The sequence below is a fragment of the Hylobates moloch genome, unplaced genomic scaffold, assembly GCF_009828535.3.
Source record: "Hylobates moloch isolate HMO894 unplaced genomic scaffold, HMol_V3 SCAFFOLD_8, whole genome shotgun sequence".
Lineage (NCBI taxonomy): Eukaryota > Metazoa > Chordata > Mammalia > Primates > Hylobatidae > Hylobates > Hylobates moloch.
Window position 1 is genome coordinate 8,379,873 of NW_026652283.1, and position 15,804 is coordinate 8,395,676.

Below are 15,804 nucleotides of genomic sequence, written 5' to 3' on the forward strand. Positions count from 1 at the left end.
TTTTTTGATTAGCACTTACATTGTACAGCGGACTCCTTTGATGAACATTATACATTAAACATATCCGGGACATTCAGTGTTTGGAATAGGACATTTATTAAAGATAATAACAGAGCAGTCACAAAATTAAAATGAAGAAAATCCAGGAACACACAGGAGGAGGTGGAGCAAGAAGCCTCCACCGATTTCTCCCCCGCAGGAATGCAAATGGAACAATTATCCGCACAAGAAAGCACCTTCATAAGAACCAAAAATCAGATGGGCAGTCACAGTGCCTGGTTTTAACATCATATCAACAAAAGAGGCACTGACGAGGGCAGGAGAGACAGTCTTGATTTGCCAATGCCACCCCTTCCCCATCTCCCAGTGGCACAGTGTGGTGTGGAGAGAGAGTCTGTGCTTCGGGGAGGAAGAGTGCAGTGATTATGGGACTTTGCAGTGGAACTCAGTGCAGTCCTGTCAAAGCAGATAGCAACATGGGACAGAATTCAGCCAGTGCCCACAGAGGGAGCATTTAGACCAGCCCTAGCCACAGGGGAATGGCCCATCCCAGTGGTCGGAACCTGAGTTTCTGCTAGTCCCACCACTGCAGGCTAAAGCACTCTGGGATCCTAAATAGACTTGAAAGGCAATCTAGGCTACAAGGACCACAGTTCCTGGGCAAGTCCTGGTGCTATGCTGGGCTCAGAGGCAGTGGACTTGGAGGGAACGTGACCTAGTGAGACACCAGCTGGGTGGCCAAGGGAGTGCTTGTGTAACCCCTCCTCCGACCCCAGGCAGTGGAGCTTGCAGCTCTGGGAGAGACTCCTTCCTTCCACCTGAGGAGAGGAGGTGGAAGAGTAAAGAGGACTTTATCTTGCAATTTGGATACAGCTCAGCTACAGAAGGATAGGGCATCACCACGCAGAGTCCTAAGGTCCCTATTCTGGGACCTAGTTTCTGGATGATATTTTAAAACACACTCTGGACAAGAAGGGAACGTGCTGCCTTGAAAGGAAGGACCCAGTCCAGGCAGGATTCGTCACCTGCTGACTAAAGAGCCCTTTGGCCCTGAATAATCAGCAGCAGTACCCAGGCAGTATTTGCTATAGGTATTGGGTGAGATCCAGTGCCATGCGGCTTCCAGGGTGACCCTGCACATTCTTAGCTATTGTAGCCATGGGGAGAGACTCCTTCTGCTTGAGGAAATTAGAGGGAGTTTGGACATAGATAAGGAGAGATTTAACCCAAGACTAATGGGGACTCTATTTTGCAGCTTAGGTATTAGCTTGGCTATAGTGGGGTAGAGCACCAAATAAGCACCTGGGGTCCTCAATTCCAGGCTCCTGGACAGCATTTCTGGACCTGCCCTGGGTAAGAGGGAAGGGAGCCCATTGCCCTGAAGGTAGAGACCCAGGCCTGGCAGCATTCACCATAAGCTTACTGAAGAGCCCTTGGGCCTTGAGGGAACATCAGTGATAGCCAGGTAGTGGTTACCACAAGCCTTGGGCGAGACCCAGTGCTGTGCTGGCTTCAGGTCTGACCTAGTGCACTCCAAGTGGTGGTGGCCACTAGGGTACTTGTGTCACTATTCCCCAGCTCCAGATAGCTCAGTATGGAGAGAGAGACTCCATTTCTTTGGGGAAAAGTAACAGAAGATAACAAGAGGCTCTGCCTGGTAATCTAGTAAATTCTCCTCCATCATACCCAAGACCACCAAGGTGGTACTTCTATAAGTCTGCAAGAGTCACAATGTTACTGGGTTTGTGGTGCTTCCTAATGCAGATATAGCTGCAGTGACCAAAGACTTAGATCACAACACTCAATTCCCTTTGAATGCTTGGAGAGTTTTCCCAAGAAGGATGGGTACAAACAAGCCCAAGACTGCAAAGACTATAATAAAAACCTAACTCTTTAATGCCCAGACACCAATAAACATCCAGAAGCATCAAGACCATCGAGGAAAACATGACCTCACCAAATGAACTAAATAAGGCACCAATGACCAATGGCAGAATGAAGAGATATGTGACCATTCAGACAGAGAATGTGAAATAGCTGTTTAGAGGAAGCTCAATGAAATTCAAGATAACTGTGTTAGTCTGTTTTCATGCTGCTGATAAAGACATTCCTGAGACTGGGCAATTTACTATTAAAAAAAGAGGTTTAATGGACTCACAGTTCCACGTGGCTGGAGAGGCCTCACGATTATGGTGGAAGGTGAAAGGCACATCTCACATGGCAGCAGACAAGAGAAGAGAACTTGTGCAGGGAAACTCCCCTTCATAAGACCATCAGATCTCATGAGACTTATTCACTATAATGAGAATAGCATGGGAAAGACCCACCCCCATGATTCAATTACCTCTCACCAGGTACCTCCCACGAGGTCCCTCCCACAACATGTGGAAATTGTGGGAGCTACAATTCAAGATGAGATTTGGGTGGGGCACAGCCAAACCACATCAATAACATAGAGAAGGAATTCAGAATCCTATCATAAAAACTTAACAAAGAGAACAAAAATTTAACAGAAATAATTTTGAAAAATCAAGCAGAAATTCTAAAGCTGAAAAATTCAGTTTACTTACTGAAGAATGCATCAGTCTCTCAACAGCAGAACTGATCAGTTAGAAGAAGGAATTAGTGAGCTCAAAGACAGGTGGTTTGAAAATATACAGGCAGAGGAGACAACAGAAAAAAGAATAGAAAAGAATGAAGCATGCCTACAAGGTGGAGAAAATAGCCTCAAAAGGCCAAATCTAATTATTATTGATCTTAAAGAGGAGGTAGAGACAGAGATTGGGGTAGAAAGTTTATTCAAAGGGATAATAACAGGGAACTCTCCAAACCTAGAGAAAGATATCAATATTCAAGCACAAGAAGGTTATAGAACACCAAGTAGACTTAACTCAAATAAGACTACATTTAATAATTGAACTTCCAAAGGTCAAGGATAAAGAAAGGATCCTAAAAGCAGCAAGAAAAAAGAAACAAATAACATACAAATGAGCTCCAATATGTCTGATAGCGTCTGACAGCAGACTTCTCAGTGGAAACCTTACAGGTCAGGAGAGAGTGGCATGATATATTTAAAGTGCTGAAGGAAAAAAAAACTTTTACCCTAGAGTAATATATCCAGTGAAAATATCCTTCAAACATGAGGGAGAAATAATGACTTTCCCAAACAAACAAAAGCACAGGGATTTAGTCAACACTAGACCTGTTGTATAAGAAATGCTAAAGGGAGTTCTTCAATCTGAAAGAAAAGAACATAAGATGCAATAAGAAATCATCTGAAGGTACAAAACTCACTGGTAATAGTAAGTACACAGACAAACAGAATATTATAACACTGTAATTGTGATGCATAAACTACTCATATCTTGAGTAGAAAGACTAAAAGATTAACCAAAAACATAGTAACTACCACAACTTTTTAAGACATGGACAGTACAATAACATAAATAGAAACAACAAAAAGTTAAAAAGTGGTGGCATGAAGTTAAAGTGTAGAGTTTTTATTCGTTTTCTCTTTGCTTCTTTGTTTATTCAATCAGTGTTAAGTTGTCATCAGTTTAAAATAATGGGTTGTAAGATATTATTTGGAGGCCTTATGGTAACCTCAAATAAAAAAACATACAACACATACACACACAAAAAAGGCAAGAAATTAAAACATACCACCAGAGAAAATCACCTTCACTAAGAGGAAAACAGGAAGGAAGGAAAGAAGGAAGAGAAGACCGCAAAACAACAAGAAGACATATAACAAAATGGCAGGAGTATGTTTTATCAATAACAATATTGAATGTAAGTGAACTAAACTCTCCAATCAAAAGACATAGAGTGGCTTAATGGATAAAAACACAAGACCCAATGATCTGTCACCTACAGGAAACACATTTCACTTATAAAAACACACGCAGACTGAAAATAAAGGGACGGAAAAAGATGTTCCATGCCAATGGAGACCAAAAAAGGGCAGGACCAGCTATATTTACATCAGACAAAATAGATTTCAAGACAAAAACTATAAAAAGGGACAAGGTCTCTTTGACCTTATGATAAAGATGTCAATTCAGCAAGAGGATATAACAAGTAATTGTAAATAAATATGCACCTGACACTGGAGCACCCAGATATATAAAGCAAATATCAGAGCTAAAGAAAGAGACCCCAATGCATAATAGCTGAAGATTTCAACACCCCACTCTCAACATTAGACGTATCATCCAGACAGAACATCAACAAAGAAACATCAGACTTAATCTGTCCTATAGACCAAGTGGACCTAATAGATATTTGCAGAACATTTCATCCAATGGCTGCAGAATATGCATTCTTCTCCTCAGCATATGGATCATTCTCAAGGATAGATCATATGTTTGGCCACAAAACAAGTCTTTAAAAGTTCAAAAAAATTGAAATCATGTCAAGTATCTTCTCTGACTACAATGGAAAAAAACTAGAAGTCAGTAACAAGAGGAACTTTGAAAACTATATAAACACATGGAAATTAAACAGTACGTTACTGAATGACAGGTGAGCCAATGAAGAAATTAAGAAGGGAGTTAAAAAACTTCTGAAAATAAATGATAATGGAAACATAATACCAAAATCTATGGGATACAGTGAAAGCAGTACTAAGAGGAAAGTTTATACCTAAAACCACCTACATAAAAAAGTAAAAATGCCTCAAATAAACAACTTAACAATGCATCTTAAACAACTAGAAAAGCAAGAGCAAATCAAACCCAAAATTAGTAGGAAAAAAAGAAATAATAAAGATCAGAGGAGAAGTAAATGAAATTGACATGAAAAAAGATACAAAAGGTCAATGAAACCACAAGTTGGTTTTTTGAAAAGATAGAATCAGCAAACCTTTAGCCATACTACATAAGAAAAAAAGAGAGACGATCCAAATGAGTAAAATCAGAGATAAAAAAAGGAGACATTACAACCAATACAGCAGAAATTCAAAGGATGATTAGAGGCTACTGCAAGCAACTATATGCCAATAAATTGAAAAACCTAGAAGAAATGGATAAATTCCTAGACAGATACAACCTACCAAGATTGAACCGTGAAGAAATTCAAAACTTGAGCAGACCAATAACAAGTAATGAGGTTGAAGCTGTAACAAAATGTCTCCCAGGAAAATAAAGCCCAGGACCCAGTGGCTTCACTGCTGAAATTTCCCAAACATTTAGAGAAGAACTAATACCAATCCTACTCAAATTATTTCATTTTATTTTATTTTGAGACAGTATCTTGCTTTGTTGCCCAGGCTGGAGTGCAGTGGCACCATCTCGGCCCACTGCAACCTCTGCCTCCTGGGTTCAAGTGATTCCTCATGCCTCAGCCTCCTGTGTAGCTCAGATTACAGGTGTGTGTCACCACACCTGGCTAATTTTTTCATTTTTAGTAGAGATGGGGTTTCACTATGTTGGCCAGACTGGTCTTGAACTCTTGACTGCAAGTGATCCACCTGTCTCAGCCTCCCAAAGTGCTGGGATTACAGGCGCAAAGCACTGTGCCCAGCCCTCAAACTATTTTAAAAAATAGAAGAGGAGGGAATGCTTCCAAACTCATTCTGTGAGGCCAGTATTACCCTGATATAAAACCAAAGACACATTTTAAAAAATTTCAAACAGGAAGGCCAAGGCGGGCAGATCACAAGGTCAGGAGTTCAAGACCAGCCTGACCAACATGGTGAAACCTTGTCTCTACTAAAAATACAAAAATTAGCCAGGCGTGGTGGTGGGCATCTGTAATCCCAGCTACTCGGGAAGCTGAGACAGGAGAATCGCTTGAACCCGGGAGGTGGAGGTTGCAGTGAGCCGAGATCATGCCATTGCACTCCAGCCAGGGCAACAAGAGTGAAACTCCATCTCAAAAAAAAAAAAAAAAGAGAAAAAATCCCAAACAAACAAATCCAAATGTCAATATCCCTGATAGACATTGATGCAAAAATTTCCTACAAAATATTGGCAAACTGGGTTCAACAACACATTAAAAAGATCATTCATTATGACAAAATGGGATTTATCCCAGGGATGCAAGGATGGTTCAACATGCACATATCAATCATTGTGATACATCATATCAACAGAATGAAGGACAACAACCATATGATTATTTCAACTGATGCTGAAAAAGCATTTGATAAAATTCAACATCATTTCATGATAAAAACAGTAAAAAATTGGGTATACAAAGACATACCTCAACACAATAAAAGCCGTATATGAGACAGACCCACAGCTAGTATTATACGTAATGGGGAAAACCTGAAATTGTCTCCTCTAAGATCTGGAACATGACAAGGATGCCCATTTTCACCACCGTTATTCAATATACTACTGGATGTCCTAGCTAGAGCAATCAGACAAGAGAAAGGAATGAAGGGCATTCACATTGGAAAGGAAGAAGTCAAATCATTCTTGTTTGTAGATGATGTGATATTATATTTGCAAAAACCTAAAGAGTTCACTAAAAAACTATTAAAACTGATGAACAAATTCAGTGAAGTTGCAGGATACAAAATCAACCTACAAAAAATCAGTAGCATTTCTATATGCCAACAGTGAACAATCTGAAAAAGAAATCAAGAAAGTAATCCTATTTATAATATCTACAAATAAAATAAAATAACTAAGAATTAACAAAAGAAGTGAAAACCATACAGTGAATACTATAAGACATTGATGCAAGAAATTGAAGAGAACACAAAAACAGTAGAAAGATATTCCATGTTTATGGATTGGAAAAATCAACACTGTTAAAATGTCTATAGTACCTAACGCATCAGATCAGATTTAATACAATTCCTATCAAAATACCAATGACATTCTTCACAGAAATAGAAAAAGTAATCCTAAAATTTATATGGAACCACAAACCCAGAATAGCCAAAGCCATCCTGAGCAAAAACAAAAACAAAAATAAAACTAGAGGAATCATATTACCTGACTTCAAATTATATTACAGAGTTATAGTAACTAGAACAGCATGGCACTGGCATTAAAAACAGATACATAGACCAATGGAACAGAATAGAGAACTCACAAGTAAATCCATACATTTACAGCAAACTCATTTTCAAGAAAGGTGTGAAGAATAAACACTGGGGAAAGGACAGTTTCTTCAATAAATATTGCTGAGAAAACTGGATATTCATATGCAGAAGAATGAAACTAGACCTTTCTGAGGCTGAGGTGGGAGGATCATTTGAGCTCAGGAGTTTGAGACCAGCCTGGGCAACATAGTGAGACTTCATCTCTATTTAAAAAAAGAAAGAAAGAAAGAAAAAAAGAAAGAAAGAGAGAAACTAGACCCTCCTCTCTCTTCATATACAAAAATTAAATAAAATTGTATTAACAGCTTAAATATAAGACTTCAAATTATGAAACTACTAAAAGAAAACATTGAGGAAACTCTCTAGGACATTGGTCTGAGCAAAGATTTCTTGAGTAATACCCCACAAGCACAGGCAACCAAAGCACAAATGAATAAATAGGATAGCATCCAGTTAAAAACTTTTGCCCAGCAAAGGAAACAATTAACAAAGTGAAGAGATAACCTATGGAATGGGAGAAAACATTTGCAAACTATCCATCTGACAAGGGATTAATAACAAGAATATATAAGGAGCTCAAACAACTCAACAGGAAAAAAATCTAATAATACAATTTAAAAATGGGCAAAGGATCTGAGTAGACATTTTTTAAAAGAAGACATTGAAATGGTAAACAGGTATATGAAAAGGTACTCAACATCACTGATCATCAGAGAAATGCAAATCAAAACTACAATATTGTCTCACCCCAGTTAAAATGGATTTTATCCAAAAGATAGGCAATGACAAATGATGGCAAGGATGTGGAGAAAAGGGAACCCTCACACACTATTGGTTGGAGTGTAAATTAGTACAACCACTGTGGACAACAATATGGAGTTTCCTCAAAAAACTGAAAATAGAACTATCATATGATCCAGCAATACCACTGCTAAGTATATACACAAAAGAAATGAAATCAGTATATTAAAGAGATATCTGCACTCCCAGGTTTATTGTAGCACTATTCACAATAGCCAAGATTTGTCAGCAATCTGTCAATGAATAGAAGAATGGATAAAGAAAAATGTGGTACATATACATGAGGGAGTACTACTCAGCCATAAAAAGAATGAGATCCTGGCTGGGCGCAGTGGCTCATGCCTGTAATCCTGGCACTTTGGGAGGCTGAGGAGGGAGGATCACAAGGTCAGGATATCAAGACCATTGTGGCCAACATGGTGAAACCCCATCTCTACTAACAATACAAAAAAATTAAATGAGCCTGGTGGCATGCGCCTGTAGTTCCAGCTACTTGGGAGGCTGAGGCAGAAGAATCACTTGAACCCGGGAGATGGAGGTTGCAGTGGGCCGAGATCATGCCACTGCACTCCAGCCTGGGCAACAGAGCGAGACTCCATCTCAAAAAAAAAAAAAAAAAAAAAAAAGAGAGATCCTGTCATACGTAACGACATGGATGGAACTAGGGGACATTATGTTAAATGAATTAAGTCAGGCACCAAAAGACATACTTTGTGTGTTTCCACTCAAAGTTGTGGGTGCTAAAAATTAAAACAATGGAATTCATGGATATAGAGAGTCAAATGATGGCTGCCTGAAGCTGGGAAGGGTAGTGTGTAGGGGGAGTGGGAAGTGGGGATGATTAATGGGTGTAAAGATAGAGTTAGACAGAATGAATAAGATCCAGTATTTGATAGCACAACAAGATGATTACAGTCAACAATAATTTATTATACATTTAAAAATAACTAAATGTATAATTGGAATGTTTGTAACACAAGGCAATGATAGATGCTTGAGATGATGGATACCCGATTTACCCTGATGTGATCATTATGCGTTGTATGCCAGTATCAAAATATCTCATGTACCCTATACACATACACAACTACTATGTATCCATACAAATTAAAAACAATTTTTTTTTTTGGCCAGGCATGGTGGCTCACGCCTGTAATCCCTGCACTTTGGGAGGCCAAGACAGGCAGATCATTTGATATCAGGAGTTTGAGACCAGCCTGGCCAACGTGGTGAAACCCTGTCTCTACTAAAATACAAAAATTAGCCAGGTGTGGGTGTGCACACCTTTAATCCCAGCTACTTGGGGGGCTGAGGTGGTAGGATTGGTTGAACCTGGGAGGTGGAGGTTGCAGTGAGTCGAGATTGCACCACTGCACTTCAGCCTGAGTGGCAGAGTGAGACCCTGTCTCACAAAAAAAAAAAAAAAAAAATTAAATGAAGGAAATCCAGAGAGGAGAAGAAACTCCGTAGGGACCACAGCTATATGGTATCTGAGGTTTCTATAGGAAAAGTGGAAATAACAAGACTGTATAATCCTTGTAATGTAGTAAAAGCTTAGACTCGTTCATTTCTTTTTTTTTGTTATTTCATTGTACTTTAATAAATTTTTTTTGGATCTCAGGTACAGTGATTAGTTAATCAGAATCTGTGCATCGCTGTCTTGATCAGTTCATATGTGTCTCTCTCACATTCTGTTTTCCCCACTTCCATTCACCTTTCCTTCACAGGAACATACTTTGGTGTTCGATATATTTGTGTACATGTTTATCCTTATAAAAATATGTAGTTTTCTTCATTTGTTTCATATTTAATTAAATGATTTTTATGCTCTACCTCACTGTTTCACCTTTGCTGCTGGCGTCATGAGTTGAGCTCTGTTCACTTGCTCTGTGTGCACGTGTTGCATCCTTTCAGCAGCTGCAGTCTCCAGCTTTTATTTTTCATTGTCTTAATGAAGGACCCTAGCTTGTTCATTCTCTCAGTGAAGGACTCTAGCTTGCCTTTATTCCTCACTGTCACAAACAATGCTAGGATGAATATATTCTCTTCTATGTGTTCCTACTCCCATCTTCCCCACCTCAGGAAATGGCTCTACCATCTACTCAGTTGTTTAAATACGAAACCGAAGAAATTTCTGATTTCTTCCTTTAAAAAGAAAACACAAATAGAGATGGGGGTCTCACTCTGTTGCCTAGGCTGGTCTGGAACTCCTGGGCTCACACAATCCTCTTGCCTTGGCGTCCCAAAGTGCTGGGATTATAGGTGTAAGCCACCGTGCCCGGCCCTTCCTTTTTTACTTACTGCAGCAGAAAACTTTCTTGTCACTATTACCAAAGTGTATTCTAAATCTCACTCTTTTCCTCCATTCCCACTTTTCAACTCTTTCCAAGCCACTATTGTTGTTCACCTAGGTTACTGTGACAGATTCTTAATCATTCTTTCTTAAAATATATACATATATATTTTATTATTTTAGGGATGGGGTCTTGCTGTGTTGCCCAGGCCTTGAACTCCTGGGCTCAAGTGATCCTCCTGCCTTGGCCTCCTGAGTCCCTGGGATTATAGGCATGAACCACAGTGCCTGGCACTTCTTCCTTTAAAAAATAACTTGATTGAGGTACAATTGACATACAATAAGTGGGATATATTTAAAGAGTAAAATTTGATAAGTTTTGATAGGTATATATATCCATGAAATCATCACCACAATCAGCAGAATGAATATATCAATTTCTCACAAAAGTTTCCACATGACTTTTTGTAATTCCTCTCTCTTTCCTCCCTGTCCCTCAACACTCATTACCCCAGGAATTCCCAATCTACTTTCTGTCACTATATATCACACAGCATCTTCTAGAGTTTTACAGTACATAGAGTTTTATAGAATCATATAGTATGTGCTTTTTTTTCTGGCTTCTTTCACTCAGCATAATTATTCTGAGATTCATCCATGTTGTTGTATGCATCAATACTTTACTCTTTTTTATTGCTAATATTCTACTGTGTGGATTTACCACAATTAATTTATCCATTTACTCTTTGAGGGACATTTAAGTTGTTTCCAGCTTTTGGCTATTAAAAATAAAGCTGTTATGAACACTTGGATACGAATCTTTGAATGGACATAGTCTTTCTTTTTTCTTGGCTAAATACCTAGAAAGTGGCATGGCTGGATCATATGGTAGATGTATAGTTATGTATACATCTACCATATGTATAGTTATGTATTAGTTGTATAGTTAGTTATTAGTTGTATAGTTAGTTGTATAGTCAGATGTATAGTTATGTATTAGTTGACGACAAGGACGCCTTCTGAGAAATGCATTGTTAGGCAAATTCATCGTTGTGGAAACATCATAGAATGTACTTATGCAAACCTAGATGGAAGAGCCTACTACATACCTGGGCTATATGGGACAGCCGATTGCTCCTAGGCTACAAACCTGCACAGCAAGTTACTGTACTAAATACTGTGGACAATTGTAACACAATGGCAAGTATTTATGTATTTAAACACATCCAAACATAGAAACAATACAGCAAAATACAGTATAAAAGATAAAAAATGGTACACCTGCATATGACGCCATGAATGGAGCTTGCAGATTACAGTATAAAAGATAAAAAATGGTACACTGGTATATGACACTTACCATGAATGGAGCTTGCAGACTGGAAGTTGCCCCGAATGACCAATCGGTAAGTTAACGTAAAGGCCTAGGACATTACTCCACATTACTGTAGACTTTATAAATATTGTATGTTTAAGCTACAGTAAATGAAATAATGAAATAACCTTAGCTCACTGTAACTTGTTTACTTTATAAACTCTTACATTTACATTTTTAAAAACTTTTTTACTCTTTTTTTTTTTTTTGAGACACAGTCTTGCTTCGTCACCTAGGCTGGAGTGCAGTGGCATGATCTCAGCTGACTGCAACCTCCGCCTCCTGGGTTCAAGCGATTCTCCTGCCTCAGCCTCCTGAGTAGCTGGGCCTACAGGCGCATGCCACCATGCCCAGCTAATTTTTTTTTTTTTTTTTTACTCTTTTTGTGATACACTTAGCTTAAAATACAAACACATTGTGCAGTTGTACAAAATATTTTTCTTTATATCCTTATTCTATAAGCGTTTTTCTATTTTAAAACTATTTTTAAAATTTTTAAACTTTTTGTTATAAAAAACAAGACATAAGCATGCACATTAGCCTAGGGCTACACAGGGTCAGGATCATCAGTATCACTGTCTTGCCCCTCCACATCTTGTCCCACTGGAACGCCTTCTTCGGAAGTAAGGCATGGAGCTGACACCTGCTATGATAACAATGCCTTCTTCTGCAACACCTCCTAAAGGACCTGCCTGAGGCTGTTTTACAGTTAACTATTTTTTTCTTAATAAGTAGAAGGAATAGACTCTAAAATAATGATTTAAAATATAAGAAATAGCCGGGTGCCATGGCATGTGCCTGTAATCCTGGCTACTTGGGAGGCTGAGATGGAAGGATCCCTTGGGCCCAGGAGGTTGAAGTTGTTGAGTGATATGATTGTGCTTGTGAATAGCCACCACATTCCAGTCTGGGCAACATAGCCAGACCCCATCTCTAAAAAAACAAAAGTATACTAAATACATAAACAGTAACAGTTGTTTATTATCATTATCAAGTATCATGTACTGTACATAATTGTATGTGCTATACTTTTACATGACTGGCAGCACAGTGAGTTTGTTTGCACCTGCCTCACCACAAATACCTGAGTGTTTATGCAGTGCCTTGAGCTGTGACTTCATGGAATCATGAGGCAATAGAAATTTTTCAACTCCATTACAGTCTTATGGGAGCACAGTGTATAGATGGTTCATTGTTGACAGAAACATTGTTATGTGTGCATGACTGTATATATTTGGCCATCAATGATGGCCAATGATGTAATCAATTATGCCTATGTAATGAAGCTTCCATAAAAACCCAGAAGAACTGGTTCCAAGAGCTTCTGGACAGCTGAACGGGCGGTGGTTTCTCGCAGGTAGTGCACCTGTGTGGGGCCTGGAAAATCTGTGCCCCTTCTCACATGCCTTACCCCATGCATCTCTTCCATCTGGCCATTCATCTATATCCTTTGTGATATTCTTTAAAATAAATGAGTAAATGTTAAGCCTTTTCCCGAGTTCTGTGAGCCGTCCAGCAAATTGGACCTGAGGAGGGTGTCAGGGATACCCAGATTTAAAGCCAATCAGTCAGAAACTCAGGCCACATCCTGTGCTTGTGACTGGCATTGGAAGTGGGAGACAGTCTTGGGGGGCTGAGCCCTGACCCTGTGGGATCTGATGCTATCTGCAGGTAGACAGTATCGGAATTGAATTGAGTTAGAGGACACTCAGCTGGTGACCTCTGGAGAATTCACTGCAGAATCGATTGCTTGCTTGGCGTGTGGGGAAAAATCCCTACCCGTTTGGTCACAAAAGCATTCTGTTGTGAGACTATAGTGTGGGAGAAACAGATTTTGATTTTCTTTTCCTATTCAATCTTTTACATCATCGCTTCCTCTTTCTGTATGTTGTTAAGGAAATCCTTGCCTAGGCCAAGACCACAAAGGTTGCCTTAATGATTTCTTCTAGAAATTTTATAGTTTTAGGTTTTACATTTAGGTTGGTAATGTATTTCTATTTAACTTTTTTTTTCTTTTTTTAAAGAGATGGTCTTGCTCTGTCACCCAGGCTGGAATGCAGTGGCACCATCATAGTTCACTGTAGTCTGAAACTCCTGGGCTCAAAATCCTCTTGTCTCAGCCTCACAGCTAGCTGGAACCACAGGTGAATGCCACCATGCCTGGCCAAGTAAAAAAAAAAAATTGTAGAGATGGGTTTTCACCATGTTGCTCAGACTTGTGTTGATCTCCTGGCCTTAAGTGATCCTCCAGCCTTGGTCTCCTGGGCTGCTGGGATTACAGGCATGAGCCACAGCATCCAGCCTGTTGTTGTTTTTTTTTTTTGTTTGTTTGTTTTTTGAGACGGAGTCTCTCTCTGTCGCCCAGGATGGAGTGCAGTGGCGTGATCTCTGCTCACTGCAAGCTCTGCCTCCCTGGTTCACGCCATTCTCCTGCCTCAGCCTCCCAAGTAGCTGAGACTGCAGGCGCCCACCACCACGCCCAGCTAATTTTTTGTACTTTTAGTAGAGACGGAGTTTCACCATGTTAGCCAGGATGGTCTTGATCTCCCGACCTTGTGATCCGCCTGCCTCGGTGCATCCAGCCTGTTTTTATATAACTTTGATACATGGTGAGAGGTATGGGTTGAGGTTTTTTTTTTTCTTATAAATGCCCAATTATTTTAGAATCATTTATTGAAATAAATATCCTTTTTCCATTGAATTCTTTTGGCACCTATATCGAAAAGCAATTGTTCATGAACACAAGGATTTTTTTTTTTTTTTCGAGCCAGAGTCTCACTCTGTTGCCCAGGCTGGAGTGCAGTGGCGTGATCTCAGCTTACTGCAACCTCCTTCTCCTGGGTTCAAGCGATTCTCCTGCCTCAGCCTCCTGGGTAGCTGAGATCACAGGTGTGCACCACCATGCCTGGCTAATTTTTGTATTTTTAGTAGAGACGAGGGTTCACTATGTTGGCCAGGCTGGTCTCAAACTCCTGACCTCAGGTGATCCGCTTGTCTCAGCCTCCCAAGGTGCTGGGATTACAGGTGTGAGCCACCGTGCCTGGCCAACACATGGATTTATTTCTGCATTCTCTTCTGTTCTTTTTTAAAATAATCTATCCTGTCACTTCTACCCCATTGTAATTTTATAGTAAGTCTATAAGTAAGACTATAGGGTAGTATAGTCCTCCAACTTTGTTTTTCTTTTTAAAAATTGTTTTATCTGTTCTTGGTCCTGTGGGTTTTACTACAGATATTAGATAAATGTTCTTTTCATACATTTTGCATATGTGTGAATATATTGGGGGAAATCACCGAGTTAATGGCAATATGCATTTTAAATTTTATAAGACAGCTTTAAATGACCCCACCAATTTAAACTCTCCAGCGATGTATAAATTTGGGTGCCTATTTCTTTATACCCTCACAAGGCAGAGACAAAGTGAACCCCAGACTCTTCATGATTATGATGACTTCACTTCTGGTTCCATTTTTGAAGGATAACGAGGGGTTTTTACTTAGAAGGAGGTCTTTCAGATTCTTCACATTGGAACATCTATAATACACGTCTTTCCCTTGCTAGTAATGCTCTCACATGGCAAAGTTTTGGTGATAGTAAAGTCTTTATTTCTATATTAGCACTGAGAAGGGAAAGGAAATAAAGAGGAGGGAAGAAAACTCGTGGCACAGAGGAAAGAACATAAAAAGGAGGGAAGAAAACTCGTGGCACAGAGGAAAGAGCATAAAAATGATGTGATAAAAGCTAAAGAGGAAGTGGTTTTCAAGGGGGAGGGAGCACTCATGAGAACAAAATGCCAAAGAGTTGTAAAGTAACATAATGAGAGGAGAGTATTCAATGGAAATGGCAATATGAAGGTCATATCACTGGTGTGGTGGTGACAGGTGAAATTTCAGCAGGCTGATAATACAAGGTAAGGAAGTGGAAACAATGAGTTTAGATGGTTCGCAGTTTGGTTAAGACAGGAAGGAAAGATAATATCTAAGTAGAGTCATATGTCGGGTCAATATATCTTAAAATACAGGTAGAAGAGAGTATCACATTTTGTAACTTGAGGTAACAAAATTATGTTGAAAGGGAGACACTAAAAATGCATGTGGGTGTGGCCGGGTGCAGTGGTTCATGCCTGTAATCTCAGCACTTTGGGAGGCCAAGGCAGCCAGATCACTTGAGGCCAGGAGTTTGAGATCAGTCTGGCCAACCTGGTGAAACCCTGTCTCTACTAAAAATACAAAAATTAGCTGGGCATGGTAGCACATGCCTGTAGTCCCAGCTAC